We start from the raw sequence: 18,260 nt of genomic DNA, 5'->3' as shown, positions 1-18,260 counted from the left end.
TGTGGCACTGTTTTACTTACACCAAAGTGCCCTGATATTAGAGAAGTGTGTGCTTCTCGATTTATCTTTACTCTTTTAGTTTGAGGAATGCATAACTTTCCCAAATGATACAAGAGTTGGTCCTTAACATGATAATCCAATTTTTCTACTTGTTTGCCATGACTTAAAGTTGCATATACATCTTTAAAATCTATATCTTGAGCATACTGTTCAATGTAGCTTTCATGCAATACTGAATTATGCTTAAGTATAGTAGATGCATTTATGATTGGTCTGGACAACATATCTGCAACTTTATTGTGTATGTCCTTTTTGTATCTAATGACAAGATGAAACTATTGTAGAAATCCCATCCACCTATAGTGTCTTGATTGCTGCAACTTAGTTTGTGAGTGTAAATATTGAAGTGGTTGATGATCAGTATGTATAACTGTCTCTTTGCCCATTAGATAATGTTTCCACTTTTTCACACTCTGTACTAATGCATACAATTCTTTATCATATGTGGGATAATTAACTACTGCATAATTAAATGTCTCAGAATGATAACATATGGGTTTACCGTGCTGCATCAACACTGCTCCCATGGTATAGTCGCTAGCATCCGTTTCAATCTCAAAGGGTCTTTGAAGATCGGGCAGTGCTAGTACTGGTGATGTACTAATATTTTCTTTTAAGGTGTCGAAGGCTTTCTGTTGTTTGCCTCCCCACTGAAACACCTTGTTCAATCCTGTTAAAGCATGTAAGGGAGTTGCGATCAAGGAAATGTTAGAAATAAAATTTCTCCAATACTGTGCTGCTCCTAGGAAGCTTCTAACTTCTGTAGCAGATTTGGGTTTAGGCCAGTTTACAATGACTGCAACTTTAGAGGGATCTATCTTCAATTCACCACCCCCTACAATATGACCCAAATAATTCAAATATGTTTTGCCAAATTCACATTTTGATAGCTTAACATACAAATTTTCTCTTTTCAAAACATCTAGAGTCTGCTTTACATGTTTCAAATTTTCTTCCCATGTTTTACTAAATACAAGAATGTCATTTAAATATACAATGACAAAATCATCAATAAAAGCCCTGAGTACATCATTCATTACTCTCATGAAAGTGGCAGGAGCATTAGTTAAGCCAAAAGGCATAACTAACCACTCATACAATCCCTGCTTTGTTTTGAAAGCAGTCTTCCTTGCATCTTGCTCTGCAACTCTGACCTGATGGTAGCCACTATGCAAGTCCAACTTGGAAAAGTAAACAACGTCTTCCAACTAATCTAATAGATCATTTATACGAGGAAGGGGATAACAATTTTTTATCGTTATTTTATTCAGTGCTCGGTAATCAATGCACATTCTCCATGAGCCATCATTCTTTCTCACCAAGACAATTGGAGACCCACATGGTGACGTGCTAGGTCTTATGAACCCTTTCTCGAGCAGCTCCTGTACTTGCTTCTTGATTTCTGCATTCTCTAAAGCGGACAACCTGTACATTCCGATGTTAGGTAATGGAGCATCTTGTTGCAAATTAATATCATGTACTATTTCCCTTTTGGGTGGCAGACCTTTAGGTTCTTGAAATAGCATATCATATTCTAAAACAACTTTTTCTAAATCAGCTTGCTATTTAGCATTATAGCCTTCAAATACATTAGTTTTATTAGGTTTATTTTTCTTTACAACCATCAGTAAAAATTGTTTGCATGAATTTACAATTCTTTTCATCTGCCCTGAGTTTATGAGAGTGTAATTATTCTTGAGTTTATGAGCTCTTACAATATATTCGATTCCATCTTTAACGAATTGATACTTGTTTTCAGCTCTATAGAAAATGGCTTTTGTATCATACAAGTAAGGACTTCCTAAAACAATTCCACATATATCCAAGGGAACGATATCTAACTCAACCTCATCTACAAATGCTAACCCAAAAGAAAACCTAAGTTTACATTGTCTAGTCACTTGTAGCTTTGCTTTATCACATAACCAACCCAATGGATATGGCTTCTTGTGAGGTGTGGTTAGTAATCCCAGTTTCTTTACAATTGCTTCAGAAATTAAGTTTACTTGTGAGCCACTATCAAACAAAGTATCAATCTTTTGATGCTTGGAAATAACTCTAATATGAAAAAGCTCATGTCTTTTCCTCTCATTTTATTCATTATCAATGGATTGTGTAGAATTACTAGCAGATGCTTCAGAATTTTTACCTTTTATACATGTGGTTGCGATTGTTGTTTCATCCCCTGAGTCTGACCCCAAATCCTTCTGAATAGTTGTAGCAGTCTTCTTCTTTTTGCCATCATACTTCTTGGGTTTCAGCTCCGGATGCAGAATCCAGTAGTGTTCATCAGCATGCCCATCCTTCTTGCAATGAGTACATGAAGGTTTAGTCTTTTGTACAGTATTTGTCTTCCTCTCTTTCTATTTCTGTTTTCTCTTTTCCTTGCTCTTGCTTGCAGTGGGTTTTGATGATCCCCCAACTTCTGGGTTCACATTCTTGCCTCTAGCCTCTAGATGTGTAGCCTGAACAGATACCTCATCTATGCTAGTGGGATTAAACATGAGAATGGTGTTCTTTAAATAGTTGTGTAGACCACCTATATACTTCAGCAACGTTTCAGGTGAGTTTAAATAAATGCCTAGAATCAAAGCTCTTTTTCTAAATTCTTGGGTGTAACTTTGTACACTTTTCCCTTTCAATTGGCGAAGAGTTTGCCACCTCATCATCGCTTGCTGCATATAAGGTAGTGGATAGAATTGTTTTTTAATTGCGGAAACAAATTCATTCTAGGTAGAAAGAATTTTACCATGCTTCTTCAAATTAGCTTATGTCCTGCCTTCCCACCATACCAGGGCAGTGCCTCCAAGGCGTAGGCTAGCCAACTGAATCTTTCTCCTTTCTAAATCGATGTTTTGCACTCTGCAATATACATCAATCTATCTAATCTAGTTATCTAGCTTTTTTGCATTCAATTCTCTGTCATAAACTGGCAAATCAAACTTCACATCTAATTTAATAAAAGAAAGTATCTTCTTTTTCTTTTCAGGGCTTTCTTTATGTGAATAAGATGATGATGAAGGTGATGATGGGGGAGATGGTGGAGAGGGCTTCTCTTCTTTTCCTTTGCCTTCTGGGTGGGCAACTAGAAGAGGTTCTTCTACTCCTTTATCTTGTTTGGAGGTTGATAACTCTTCACCTCTACCTTTCTTAAATTCTCTATACATTTCTTCTACCATGGCTCTCATGGTCATGAAACTGTCCATGAATTGGGAGTCTAATTCCAAGGGACTTTCTTCTAACATTTTCCTCTTAGGATAGACTCTTAAAATTTTTAGGTTAACTTCAACCAACTCTCCTTCTCCTAATTTAAGCTTTGATCTAGTTATCATTCAACAAAAAAAATCTAGCACAAGCTTGTCTAACCTTAGCAACCTAGAGCTCTAATACCACTTGATCTGAAATTGATCTAAGACAAACAATAAAGTATTACACAGACTCATGTGCATGGATGTGCCTATGTTATTTTATGCAACGGATTGATAATATTGCGAAATACACAAGCAATGAAGCAGTTAAAGAAAGCATAACAGGCAAACATATAAACACTTCAAGTTTAATAGGGAGTTCACCCAATACTCCTAGGCTACGTCTCCCGGTCTAGCCTTCAATGGTGGCCTCTCTATTATGTTTTCAAAACAGATTTTTTACAACAGTAAGCTCAATTTGCGTCTCACTCAGCATATACAAATCAGTAAGACTGTACTTGGATTCCCCAAGTCTCTGGAGTACACAGAGTCTCCTCACTGAATTCTTGACCTCTATTGGTCACAGTAGTATGAGCCCAATCTAAGACTCATACATGATAGGCATTACAGAGGAGTGCGCTTGAATCTCTCAAGCTCTAGAGTGCACAGAATCTCTTACTCTCTCTGTCTCTGTCTTAACTCTGGCTCGATGTTGCTTTTACTTCTGTAGGTCAGCTCAGCTCCTTCTCTTTATTTTCGGCTTACTGCCTACTGCTCTTTGCTTACTGCTTCTCTGTCAGTTGGTGGCTTTTAAGCCAATCTCCTTCCTGGTTGTTCGTTTCCACTTCCCGGCTTTCCGGTTCCTCTACCTCTGTCTATTTGAATCCCTCTGTCCTGCGTAATCAGTCACTATATAACGCCTCACAGGGAGGTGGCCACCTATTTCATAACGAATGAGTGTCAGTTCTCTTAGACATATTTGAAACAATTGTTTTTTCCATTAACTCCAAGAATACCCACGAAACACAACCTTCTGCCAATGCATCATCCATATCGGACTTCAAATCCTATACAACTCTACCTATTGACCCCGTCAAATCTGGTCATCCATTAGAACGCGTCTCTGCTGTTGATCTGGGGGCCCCACATCCTACGGTCATCGTTCATTTCGGGCAGCTAAGTAGCATGATGTTTACCCATCCGATGTGAATGGTTTTCTCTCTCTTCCACTAGACGCGTGGCACTCAATGTATGGCATCGGGCGGAACTCGATTGAAACCACTTACCGCTCGAAGCCCCTCCGATATTCTGTCGGTTTTGTGGAATCCCGCTTCCACGGAATCGGAATGATATCCGTTGTATTTTATAATTTTTTGGGTTCGGATGCTTGCGGCCTTTCCTTCTTTGAGGGGTTTGCCCTGCGATATGTGATTAGCGACTTCAAAAACTACCCCTGTTTCTCGAAATGGCCTCCAGATTTGCTAATTCACAATAGCGCGCATTACCATGGGCCGACAGTCTGCGCGCTTGACCGACGGTCCTCTTTGCTCTGCTCTGATCACAAATTGCAACTGTTATGAAGATATCTCTGATAAGCTTGATCTTTATAAGACTTTTAATCATTGGCATAATTTTTAGAGAGTTCATGAAAACTTAGAGAGTGTTCTAAGATCCAATTTGGATCATTAGTTATCTCAGCGGGTATGGGTATGCCTCCCCACCTCATTGAACTCCGGTACCACAACATAGAAGGAGACTTGCATTAGTCTCGCCCCCTCTGTCACTAACCTCTCTTAGCTTCAGCGTCATTGGTCTCTCTCTCTCTCTCTCCTTGACTGCCCTGTGTTGTCTAAGTGATTGTGTCTTTACAACGTACTTCAGTCATTCCTAACACTCGTACATTGGGGGGCAATTTGTTATCACCAAAAAATTGATCATCTAGCCTAAATTACTAAATGGATCGAATTACACCATGTAAATCCAATTTTACCATAGTAAAATTGCTTTCACTATGAGAAATTACCTAATAAAGCACCTTTATTAAGTAATTTATAGTTAAACCTATGAAGAATAATTAAATAAATCACTATTTACTTGATTTTCTTCTAGGAATAATTAATTAAACCATTGTTTTATTATTATTCATTGTTAAATTTGACCCAATCATGAAAAATAAATAAATAAATCATTATTTTTCTTATTTTTCTCTAAGAATAACTAATTAATCATTAATTAATTACTATTCTTTGTTAAGTTTGACTAAATCCCTTACGAATAATTAAATAAATCATTATTTGTTTATTATTCCTTAACTAATTCCTTGAGATGATAGATAAATCATTTATTTATTTATTATTTCTAAATAAAAGTTTAAATATTTTTTCCCTCCTAAACAAATATAATAAAATATTCGAAGTAGTAATTACAAAAATGGGATCAATAATATTCAATTATTGCTCATTATTCGAGGATAACTCAATATTTTTAGGCATAGGCCTTCCTTTGGAACAGACTTTCGTCGTTCCTTTGGCTCTCGTGCTGACACGTGGCATTAGATTTTGAATGGCTCCTTTGTTCCACATATTGACACGTGGCATCGGATTCTGAATGGCATAACCAGGAGTTTTTCACAGAATGGAGCGGGACAGTTCTGCGAGGGAGTGGTTCTGCGAGGGAATGGCGGGTCGTCTTAACTTCTGCAATTATCTTCCACCTTATGCATTAACTGTTCTGCGGTTAGAGTAGGGTAGTAATGGCGCATTCTCCAAACCTCTCGCCAACAGAGCCTTTCTGCCCTCTCTCATTCGCAATTCCACCAGGTACACAATGCAGGGCCGAATAAAGCACTCGTTCATCGAGCTGCAAACGCAGGACATATCGCTGGACAACGAGGCAGAGATCAAGAAGTCTGTCAATGGGGTTACCTCAAAGGCATTGCGTTCGGAAGATAGTGATGCTTTACCCCTATTGTCAACAGAAAAATCAGGGATAGCAGAAGTGGCGTCTGGATCTGGTATCCCTAGTGCAGTTTTCAATCTGGCGACGACTGTAATTGGTGCAGGAATTATGGCACTGCCTGCAACAATGAAAGTTTTGGGTCTGCCATTATGCTTTGCAGTGATAATCCTGATGGGTATTCTCTCGGAAATAAGCATTGAGTTGTTGGTCGAGTTTTCTGTTCGCCTGAAAGCTTTTAATTATGGTGAAACTGTTGAATCTGTTTGTGGACACTCTGCCAGGGTTTTATCAGAGATTTGTATTATTGTAAACAATGCAGGGATTATGATTGTTTATTTAATTATCATGGGAGATGTGATGTCCGGATCTTCGCATCACCAGGGGCTTTTTGATCAATGGACAGGAAAGGAAGGGTGGTGGAGCGATCGGAGACTGATAGTTTTCATCACAATGGTATTTGTTCTGGCGCCTCTCTGTGCTCTTAAGAAGATAGATTCATTGAAATTCACATCTGCTGCATCTGTTGCACTTGCAGTTGTTTTTGTTGTTTTGTCATCAATTATTGCCTTTGTTAGGCTTATAGAAGGCAAGATCGAGAGGCCTCAGCTGCTTCCTGATGTTGGGTCCAAAAGGGCAATTTTGGATCTTCTCGTGGTAATCCCAATCATGACCAATGCATACATATGTCATTTCAATGTACAGCCGATCTATAACGAAATGCAGGATAGAACGCCTGCTAAGATGAACAGGGTTGGAAGGATCACCACAGTGCTGTGTGTGTTGGTGTACGAATCTACTGCAATATCAGGTTATCTTCTATTTGGGCAATCTACAGATTCAGATATTTTGTCAAATTTTGACAAAGACCTTGAAATTCCTTTCAGTTCCATTCTTGATAACATTATTAGGGTTGGATATGTGCTCCATTTGATGCTTTTTTGTCCTGTGATCCATTTTTCACTTCGGCAGACAATGGATTGCATGGTCTTCAAGGGATCGAAGCCCCTCTCTGAGAGCAACAAGAGGTTTGTCGTCTCGACTATCACTGTTTTGGTTTTTCTTTACATGGGATCTACTTTGATTCCCAATATTTGGGTAGCTTTTCAGTTCACAGGAGCAACCACAGGTCTATCTTTAGGTTTCATATTTCCTGCTTTGATAGCCCTGAGGTCTCACCCCAACCAACGAGAGGAAAGCTTAGGATTAAGGAAGAAGATTCTCCCGTGGGCTATGCTTGTCATGGCATTGGTTGTGAGCATTATAGGAGTTCTTGGAAATCTTTTAAATCTTACCACTGGAAATAACTAAATATATTCTAGAAGTGGCGCTATGTTGGGAAGCGCCTTATTCTTATAATGTTATATCTCATCAGCTGCTCCAATTTACATATCTTTTTTGGCTCCCTGAGCTTTCTTACAATTCTTCGTTCTTGGTTGCAGGAATTGACCTCGACAATGTCAATTAAAAAAAGACCTTCAAAGGTTTTGAAGGCAGCGAAGAGTGTTTTTAAATCTTATAATGGGACACGACTATTTTATCTTGGGTTCTTTTACTTTTCCTCCTGTGGCTCCTTAAATGCTCCTTTCCTCGTTGGTATCTTTGTGTATCTTCTTGCTGTAGTCGGTACGCCCATCTGTGTCTGGGCAGGAACAAGTTTGGATTTTCCTGATCCACTGCCCACTCTTCATCGTCTCTGTAAAGCCCGTTATCTATTGGGGGTTTGCCTATGGGTAGACTCCTGAAGGGTATTCTGTTTCAAGGCTTTGCATAACAGTTTTAGGGAGGATTGATATCTGAGTATGTTGGGCAGGAACAAGTTTGGATTTGCTTGATCAATAGTAATAGAAGGCTTCCTGATGGAAAAACAGACAAGTATTCTGGACAGAGATGTAACTTACAGGTAAGTCTTTGTTTTATTGTATTTTGGGTGTGTTTTCTCTGCAATATATCAAGGGAGTTTCGTTTTTACTGTTCATTCTTTTCGGGGCAAAACTAGTGGCAAAGCTCAGGACTCAAATATAAGTCGTGTTAATCAAGAATTTTCGTTGATGCTTACAATTTCGCTTATAGCTGCGTCGGTAACCCAGTGAACTCTCCAAATCAGCTCATACTCGCCTTTTAGGGTGAACAATTTTAACTCATAAGTTTGCCTTTGCTTGTCCTGAAGATAAGGCAGATCCTACCCTTGAGTTATTGTGTTATTGTTCTACTGTTTGAATTGGGTCTTTCTAAAGGGCTTTCTTTCTTTTACTGTTTTTGGAGTTCGGAGATTTCGAGAAACAAGTCTCAAATTTCTGTGGACCTCTGTGAAAAGGGTGTTTCCAAGGTGCTTCTCTTTCCGTGTTAGTTTTGATAAAGGTTGAAGTTAGTCAAGGGCCTTTGTAGTCCATATGAAGTCGGTGTCTTTAACGCTTTATGCGTTCAACGTGAATTAATCAGCTGCTTTTCAAATATTTAGGAATTAAGAAGGCAGCCTGCGTTTTAAATTGCAGTGGTTGGAGGAATATGTCCCAAGGGACTGTACATTACATAGTGGACTTCCTCTGGCTTGGCTGCCAGTTCCGAGGGGTAACTATTCTTCCCAACTTGCTTTGTGACTTGCACCTGGCGTTGAATCTCATCCCAGGGTAGACCATAGTGGGAATGGAACCTTGGTGGATGGTTGAATCCTCTGTCAACCTGATAAACATACCAAATCCCCATTAGCAGTCTGAAGCTGTTTTAAGTTTGTGGAATAGATCTTTCATGGGGTTACTCTTTTGTTAAATTATTTGTCTGTTATCTTTTTCTTCAGAAAACCATATTTCAATCTGAAGTCGCTCCACTCTGATTATGAAATGGGTGTTTCACTTGTCCACAACATGTTACTTTCTAAGATTATCTGGCAATTCGCTAGGATTAGTTATATCAGAGTGTTGTGCTATTGGATTGGTGGTTGTTTCCAAAGGTCGGTACATCCTTATTTAATGGTTAATGTTCAGTGTATGAGAAGGATTGTGCTATTGGATTGGTGGTTGTTTCCAAAGGTCGGTACATCCTTATTTAATGGTTAATGTTCAGTGTATGAGAAGGATGGATGCCAATCTGAAGTTTTGTACAGCTCTGTGAAATCGTTACTTACAAAATTTATGCACATCTTGGGGAATTATACTGTCGGTGGCACTGTTCCTGACATGTGCAACGTTGGCACCCATATCCCTTTTTGGGCTCCACTTAGCTGTCTAAAGGAATGATCCATACACCTACAATGAGGATTCTTCATAGGACCCTGAGTTGCGTATGAGAAGGATGGATCCAATCTGAAGTTTTTGTACAGCTCTGCGAAATAGTTACTTACAAAATTTATGCACACCTTGGGGAATTATACTCTTGGTGGCACTGTTCCTGACATGTGCAACAAAATTTATGCACATCTTTGGGAATTATACTCTCGGTGGCACTGTTCCTGACATGTGCAACGCTGGCACTCATATCCCTTTTTGGGCACCACTTAGCTGTCTAAAGGAATGGTCCATACACCTACAATGAGGATTCTTCATAGGACCCTGAGTTGCACTATTACTTTACATGCAGCATTAGCATCCATATCCTAAGTTTTTGTACATCCTTATTTAATGGTTAATTTTCAGTGTATGAAAAGGATGGATGCCAATCTGAAGTTTTTGTACAGCTCTGCGAAATCGTTACTTACAAAATTTATGCACATCTTGGGGAATTATACTCTCGGTGGCACTGTTCCTGACATGTGCAACGCTGGCACTCACATCCCTTTTTGGGCACCACTTAGCTGTCTAAAGGAATGATCCATACACCTGCAATGAGGATTCTTCACACGACCCTGAGTTGCACTATTGCTTTACATGCAGCATTAGCATCCATACCCTAAATTGGGCACCATCTAGCTGTCCAAAGGAATGAGCCACACCCATGTTTTTAGGATTCTTCATAGTGTTCCTTATCAGATGGTTATGACTTTTGCACTAAATATATACTGTTTTTTTTTTAAATCTTTTGGAGATTAAATAAATCATTTCTTTAGGCCCCTCTTATTTTAGGCCAGTAATTTCATGCTTCAAGAGTTGCAAACTTTATTAAACTAGGAAATTAGTAACAGAGGTCTCAGGTGAAAGAGGTAGTACAAAGAAACTAATGAAATTGATATTTCAGTTTCACAGACCTTCTCCACTAAATACTCGTAGAATTCGTTTATACAAACATTAGAGTCCAGTTCCTTGACTATATGAAATACTAGGCATGAAGTGAAACATGGCCTTGGTGGAGGACTTATTTTCCAGTTGATGATTGTCGTCAAACTGGGTTGTGCAAGATTATAAATAAGACACTATATCATGTCCATTCTGACAGGCATATCAAAACATTCTTTTACCCTTCTGATTACAGCAAAGAACCTTTAGATGTGATTCTTCAAATGTTTTGGATCAAATCATGTTGCTAGAACACACTCATTGAGTTCTCTATTGTTTCTGATTTCTGCCAGAGCTTTACTGGCATATCTGACTGAAAAGTTTGAACTTTATGAAATGAGTAGTGAGTTTTATTCTGAAATGAACTCTATTGTGTATTTGTTGAGTACTTGTTTTGAAGGATAAACCTGTAAAACGAGTGCTTATGTGAAAAATAGAACAGAAGATCTTGACTGCATTTGTGACATATTTGCTGGAGTTCTTTAGTGTTGTCTCATAAATAAAGATCACACTGTAATGATTACCCACAACTTGCAAGAAGAGCCCTGGATTTTAGTTGTTGAAGATTATCGTTTGGGTGTGATGCTTAAATTCTATAAGTTGATCAGAAGAAATGCCAAAATCACAATGCAGATCTAATTTCAAAGAGTGTTTGGTAATAAATTTTCTGGTCTCCAGCTTCTGCATTAAGAATTGTTTGAGTTTACTGCTCCAGGATTATCTGTGTGTAGAATTTCCATACTTGATGTTTTGAATCACACTTGATTTCGTTTTCAGGAAGGAATAAATCATGGGAATGATAACAGAATGACAGTTAATTAGTATTGATAGTGAAGGAAATAGAAGCTTACTTGGGTCTTAAGTAAAGCTGCTCTAGAGGGTTGTATCAGTTGGTTGAAAGCTATGTTGCACTGGTTTTCAGTCTCGTGCAGCTAGCGTCAGAATAGAGCGGGACAGTTCTGCGAGGGAGTGGTTCTGCGAGGGAATGGCGGGTCGTGTTAACTTCCTGCAGTTATCTTCCACCTTATGCATTAACTGTTCTGCGGTTAGAGTAGGGTAGTAATGGTGCATTCTCCAAACCTCTCGCCAACAGAGCCTTTGCTGCCCTCTCTCATTCGCAATTCCACCAGGTACACAATGCAGGGCCGAATAAAGCACTCGTTCATCGAGCTGCAAACGCAGGACATATCGCTGGACAACGAGGTAGAGATCAAGAAGTCTGTCAATGGGGTTACCTCAAAGGCATTGCGTTCGGAAGACAGTGATGCTTTACCCCTATTGTCAACAGAAAAATCAGGGATAGCAGAAGTGGCGTCTGGATCTGGTATCCCTAGTGCAGTTTTCAATTTGGCGACGACTGTAATTGGTGCAGGAATTATGGCACTGCCTGCAACAATGAAAGTTTTGGGTCTGCCATTATGCTTTGCAGTGATAATCCTGATGGGTATTCTCTCGGAAATAAGCATTGAGTTGCTGGTCGAGTTTTCTGTTCGCCTGAAAGCTTCTAATTATGGTGAAACTGTTGAATCTGTTTGTGGGCACTCTGCTAGGGTTTTATCAGAGATTTGTATTATTGTAAACAATGCAGGGATTATGATTGTTTATTTAATTATCATGGGAGGTGTGATGTCCGGATCTTCGCATCACCAGGGGCTTTTTGATCAATGGACAGGAAAGGAAGGGTGGTGGAGCGATCGGAGACTGATAGTTTTCATCACAATGGTATTTGTTCTAGCGCCTCTCTGTGCTCTTAAGAAGATAGATTCATTGAAATTCACATCTGCTGCATCTGTTGCACTTGCAGTTGTTTTTGTTGTTTTGTCATCAATTATTGCCTTTGTTAGGCTTATAGAAGGCAAGATCGAGAGGCCTCGGCTGCTTCCTGATGTTGGGTCCAAAAGGGCAATTTTGGATCTTCTCGTGGTAATCCCAATCATGACCAATGCATACATATGTCATTTCAATGTACAGCCGATCTATAACGAAATGCAGGATAGAACGCCTGCTAAGATGAACAGGGTTGGAAGGATCACCACAGTGCTGTGTGTGTTGGTGTACGAATCTACTGCAATATCAGGTTATCTTCTATTTGGGCAATCTACAGATTCAGATATTTTGTCAAATTTTGACAAAGACCTTGAAATTCCTTTCAGTTCCATTCTTGATAACATTATTAGGGTTGGATATGTGCTCTAAGCAGTATGATCTCCTTCTAAAGGCCTACAGTTATTTTTATGTTGCATGCTTTTAAGTATGATAGTAGTTTGCCCAGGAAGAAAAACTTCAACAAATGAGGATATGCAACTGAGAAACAGAGTAAAGGAACATGATTGATTCACGGATGGGGAAACAACCTGCAAAAATTAGAAACCATCTTTCTTGAATCTTCATTGACTTGAAATCATACACAGGTATGATTTTTTGGTCATTGGTATTGCCAGTTTAGTATATTTATATTTTTGCAGTTACATTATAGGCATATGAGAGGCCAACATGTTATTCCCAAAAGTTTTAGTACACTGCAGCCTGTTTTATTGCTCCTAGAGAGACTCTTTGCATGCACTATCGACTTTTCAAGTTTGGTACCATACATACTCACGGACATTCCTTCATCGGGTTTAAATAATTTGTTGACTGCATGGAATTTTAGGCATTTTAAATCATGGAGGCTTGCATGTTCATGCTTTGGTGCCACAGCCTATAATTCTTGATGTAATTTTTGTTGTCTAATAATGGAATATAAGATGCATTTTCAAAGCAGAAATACCTTTGTTTCCATAGCTTGATGGATTCCACCCAAACATAGCCATGTTTATGTGCATGGGACCAATCGTTGCATCATGAAGCGCTGTATATTATGTGTGCTTCCTTGTACATGATATTTTACATCCAAGGATAACTGTTTCTTATCTATGGATTTGATTCCGTTTCCAAAATTCAAGTTTACTGTTGCTTTTTCATATATACTTTTGATATAATTCTTGAAACAATCTTTTACATACTAGTGTAGCTGCTTTGTTAGAGTCGTTCTCCAGATAATTTATTACCATGTTGGCATGCTATTTTTACTACCCCAACAAAATTAGTAACCAGTCAAAATCTCATCCACGTGACACAGGATCAAAACCCCAGGTAATCACTATAACCCTTAATTTTTTCATGCAAAGCCCACCATCATCCATCAGTAGGTATCCAGAGATTTAAACCGAGGTGAACAACATAAACAATGAGTCCCAACCACTCGGTGTAACCATGACGGCCTACCAATTCACAGCATTATGCACCTCACAGTGCATCATTAATTGTTGTATATATTGGACACATGCACACATATCGACAATATATCTACACATATACAACAATTAAAGCATTGCTCCAGGATGCCTATTGTTTACCACCAATTTGGTGTCCTGTACTTTCCTCTGATCTATCTGCCTCAAAGTCATTAACTATTCACTAAAAAAAGTATTTAGGTTAATGTGTGAATTGTTGTAATCACGATCAATACGTGGAACTGCAGTAATCAGCGTCAGTAGCATGCAGAATCCACAACTCAATCAGCCCTTATTAGGCTGATAAAATAACAAGAAAATATCCATACAAATATATAAGTTGGGCTGCTTTTACTAAAAGAAGAGCAGGGTAGCAAGGGGCAGTGCCCATTGGTTTAGTGAGAACTTTAAATGAATCACCTATACATAAGTGGGGCATACACAATTGATATCGATCACATATAATGAAAAGTCAATGCTGCAGAATCCACGACTCAACCAGCCCTTATTAGGCTGATAAAATAACAAGAAAAGAACAATACAAATATATAAGTTGGGCTGCTTTTACTAAAAGAAGAGCTGGGTAGCCAGAGGCAGTGCCCATTGGTCTCAGTGAGAACTTTAAATGAATCACCTATCCATAAGTGGAGTATACACAATTGATATCGATCAGCCCAACCTATCCAGGTCTCGCATGCATTTTTGCAAGCTTATTAACAACTAACTAGTGACATTGTTTATAGGGCTTTTCACAACTAACCCTCTGTGATAAAAACTTTCATCTTTATGTTTATGGGGTTTTTCACAACTAACAAAAACTTTCAGTGTAATGGTATAGTTTGAAAGTGACAACACCATTGTGAATATTTATTAATAATCACGGATGGTAATGCTTATGGGGCTTTTTCGCAACTCCTTTTTTAGCTTAAAATTGATAATACCATTGTGATAATTTATTAATAATTAGTAACAGTCATCGTTATGTTTATAGGGTTTTCACAACTTACTTTTTAATTTAAGATTGACAACACCATTGTGACAACTTATTAATAACTAGTGACGGTCATGTTTATGTTTATAGGGTCTTTCACAACTTAACTTTTTAGCTTAAAATTGACAACAGCATTGTGACAACTTATTAATAACTAGTGACAGTCATGTTTATGTTTATAGGGTCTTTTACAACTTAACTTTTAGCTTAAAATTGACAACACCATTGTGACAATTTGTGACAACTTATTAATAACCTGTAATAGGCATGTTTATGTTTATAGGGTCTTTCACGATTTAAAAACAAATATTTACGTTAATTAATTCCTCTAATACTACAATTGCAATTTTTGTAATTATTGGTTTCAATAGGGTTAGATGTTACCTTAGTTGGCATTTCTATGTTTGGAATAAACCATTTTTGGCTCCCATGGACTACAACTAGAGTTGGAATAAGAAAGGATCTTGATGAGCCTTTTGTGTCATTTCTGTGAACTAGCTCAATGAAGTTGTGCTACTCCCAATAGAGTATATATCCCTCCACCCATTGCAACATGGATTCAACATTCCATAAACAAGTGAACATTGAGAGAACATACTTGCTTTTACCCTTTGATTCTCCCTTGTGCACCTTGAGTGCCAATTTAGAACATTGTCGATTACCCTATTTAGAACAACTCTCCTATTCCCAATCTCCATCATAAAATCCATCATTTCACCCTTGTGAACAAGTATACGTAAGCTCTAATCTATTTTGGTTTGCAATCTCAATTGTCGTGTGTGGAGAGGTGCTTTGAATCTCTTAATGGGAGATATTTGTAGTGAAGCATTAGATCAAAAAAATAATTAAAACAAATCCATAATGCCAGACAAATTTAAAAAGAAAAAATTAATAATAAAAAGTAAAATGTGAAGTGCATAGGGCATAGAATAGATGATGACATGGTGCTCTTTTAAGGCACTCTGTGGTGAAAAGTTCCAGTTTAAAACTCTATGGGCAAACATCTAATCATGCTAAGGGTTGGTGTGTGGTCTTCAGGTAATTTTAACGACTTTGATGCCCTTGCATTGTGGCTACTCAAGCCACAGGTTAAAAATGTCAGTTATCCCATAACTCACATTACCTAACAAACAAACAAAAACAATTAAAAATTAATAAATAATATTGTATTAAAAAAATACAAAACAATTAAAAAATAATAAATAATATTATATTAAAAAAATATTAAAATTAACTGAATTAAAAATAATAAGAATTAATAATTAAAAAGAAAAGTACCTCAACCACACACTCCATTACACATTATAATGACACTCCATTACACATTATAATGGAACTCCCTTAATTCCAAAGTTAAATTAAACGTATCTCAAAGTTAAATTGACCAACTCTCTTAATTCCAAAGTTAAATTAATTGTATCTCAAAGTTAAATTGACCAATTTCAGTTTAGGCATGAATTGTTAAATAATATGTTATCATTAGAAATGACTATATATCAAATGTAGGTATGAAATATTAAATAATATGTTATCATTAGAAATGACTATGATTATATATGAAATGTATGTATGAAATAATGCGAAAAAGGTTAAATTTAACATGAAAATAGAAGGAAATAATTCCATTAAAATGTTAGTACATGATTTTTATACTAAATGGAAGTCAAGGAAAAAAAACCAACCATTTTGTTTAGTTGATAAAAACATATTATTTTAAATCTAATAATCGTAATGAGAAGTAAATTGTGAAATTCATAAATGTTAACCATTAAATAATTAATTGTTAATAATTTTTTCAAAACAATAAGATTTAATTTTTAATTATTATATTTTAAAAATTATAATATATATTATTCATTTTTGTTATGGGGTCCTTCTTTTTTATGCGCTGAATACATATCTATAAATGCATTTTTTAATCATTTTTCCAATTTCCATACTATTTTTCTAATTTAAAAAATCTATCGGCCTCTTTTTGCACTTTTTAGGGCAATTGCTAGTGTTATAAATATGAGGGTTTTCCATTTATTATTCACTTGTGATTCTTTTCATTATTGCACTCATTGTTTTAACTCTGATTATTTTCATTGTCGCACACCATATTTTTGCTGGGTTTATGCATTAGAGGAGATACTCTACAGAAGCTGAAAGTGTTTGAGGATTTCCAAGAACCCGTCCCATAGAGGGGGACTAGTAACATATATTTGTTCCCTTCACATGTGTTATAATAAAATCATTGTTTACATATCTAGTTTCCATTGGATGTTTTTAGGTTATTACTCTTAATTTCACTGTTTAACTATGATTACAACATAAATCAGAATTTTGGCAAGTTTTGTTTCTATCAATAGCTGCAAATCTACAATGTTTAGCAGTCATTTCTATTGTTGAGATCGTTTGTCATCCATGATCTTAAGTGGGTTCTTTTCGTACATCATTGAGAAGAAAACACTACAACAATGATCTCTAACAAGAGCGAACCTCTGTCAAATGTAGACCTTTTTCAAGAGTGAACTTTTGCCAAGAGAATGCCAATAGTTACATTACAGCTCTACAATGAACTTGCACTCTAAAGAATTAACAATAGATTTATGTAAACCCTTGTTGTTTATCAAACGCAAAGACACCATATATAGAGAAATGAAAAACAGAAGTCCACATAGAAAATAAAAGAATGGAGAGAAATGCTTTTGCAACCAGTTTAAACAAAAAACGAGCCAAGCAATGTGGAACTTTCGCCAGTGATAGGGACCAAGAAGGCTCTCAAAATTTATAGGGAAACGCTCCCTATGAAATAAACAAGGCCAAAAGAGAAACAATAACTTAAAATTAGCAATTACAAGTAGTTCACAACGTAAAAGAATATAAAGATAAACCATTAAATCGACCTCATATCTTGATACATACCATTTCGGGCATATGGAGTCACAAAGTGTTTCCACCTAAGAAGATTGGATGTAGCTTGGAGAGAGGATGAGTTTACAATTGTTTGAAAATAGCAGTGAGTGGCAAGCCGAAGATTGGTTACAAAGTAGAGTGGCGCTCTGCCTGCAAACCAAATGAAAAATGACCAAACAAATTCGATGGAGGAAAAGTCATTACACACAAAAAGGAACCCTATTGATGGCCAATGTCAATCGGCCCCAACAAAATCCTATCCGTTGATACCAAGGTTCACATTTTACCACGTAGATCCATGTGAAGGCAAGTGGAAGCCCCCTTCTAGACCAATGTAATTGCTCCATATAGACAAGCACAGTCCATGCATTAAGTTTGTATGCCAATTTAAAAATGGAATCAAAACAACCTTGGAATATGATAAGATCCCATGTGGCATGTCGGTTTTACATAGTAAAATAAAGATAGACTTGGATGGAGCCTAGGTTCAAATCACAATGGTGTAATAACTGTAATACAACCTTTAATTTTAACTTTAAACCATAGAGTACATCGAACATATAATAAATGAAGAATTACACCATAGTGCGCATTAAGCCAATAATTTATATATATAAACCAAAGTGGGTTAAAAGCCTGTCTTTAAAAAAACAAAGACGAATGGGTAAAACCCCATTGTATTTCTAAC

General features: G+C 37.1%; 2 pseudogenes across 1 annotated transcript; both read left to right on the top strand.

Annotated features, from left to right (window-relative positions):
* The first annotated feature begins 5,882 nt into the window (after positions 1-5,882).
* Positions 5,883-7,227, top strand: LOC149243178 (amino acid transporter AVT6E pseudogene; annotated as a pseudogene). The gene is made up of 3 exons (XR_016246023.1): positions 5,883-5,983; positions 6,068-7,014; positions 7,176-7,227. The product of XR_016246023.1 is annotated as an amino acid transporter AVT6E pseudogene (transcript).
* A 4,246-nt stretch (positions 7,228-11,473) lies between these two features.
* LOC149243177 (amino acid transporter AVT6E pseudogene) lies at positions 11,474-12,607 on the top strand (annotated as a pseudogene).
* Positions 12,608-18,260: the final 5,653 nt, after the last annotated feature.

This window comes from Pinus tabuliformis, chromosome 8 (genome assembly GCF_031772625.1).
Source record: "Pinus tabuliformis cultivar Carrire ecotype Pingquan chromosome 8, CPIR1, whole genome shotgun sequence".
Classification (NCBI taxonomy): Eukaryota; Viridiplantae; Streptophyta; class Pinopsida; order Pinales; family Pinaceae; genus Pinus; species Pinus tabuliformis.
The sequence above is the reverse complement of the archived record's forward strand: the minus strand, read 5'-3'. Positions and strand labels throughout refer to the sequence as shown.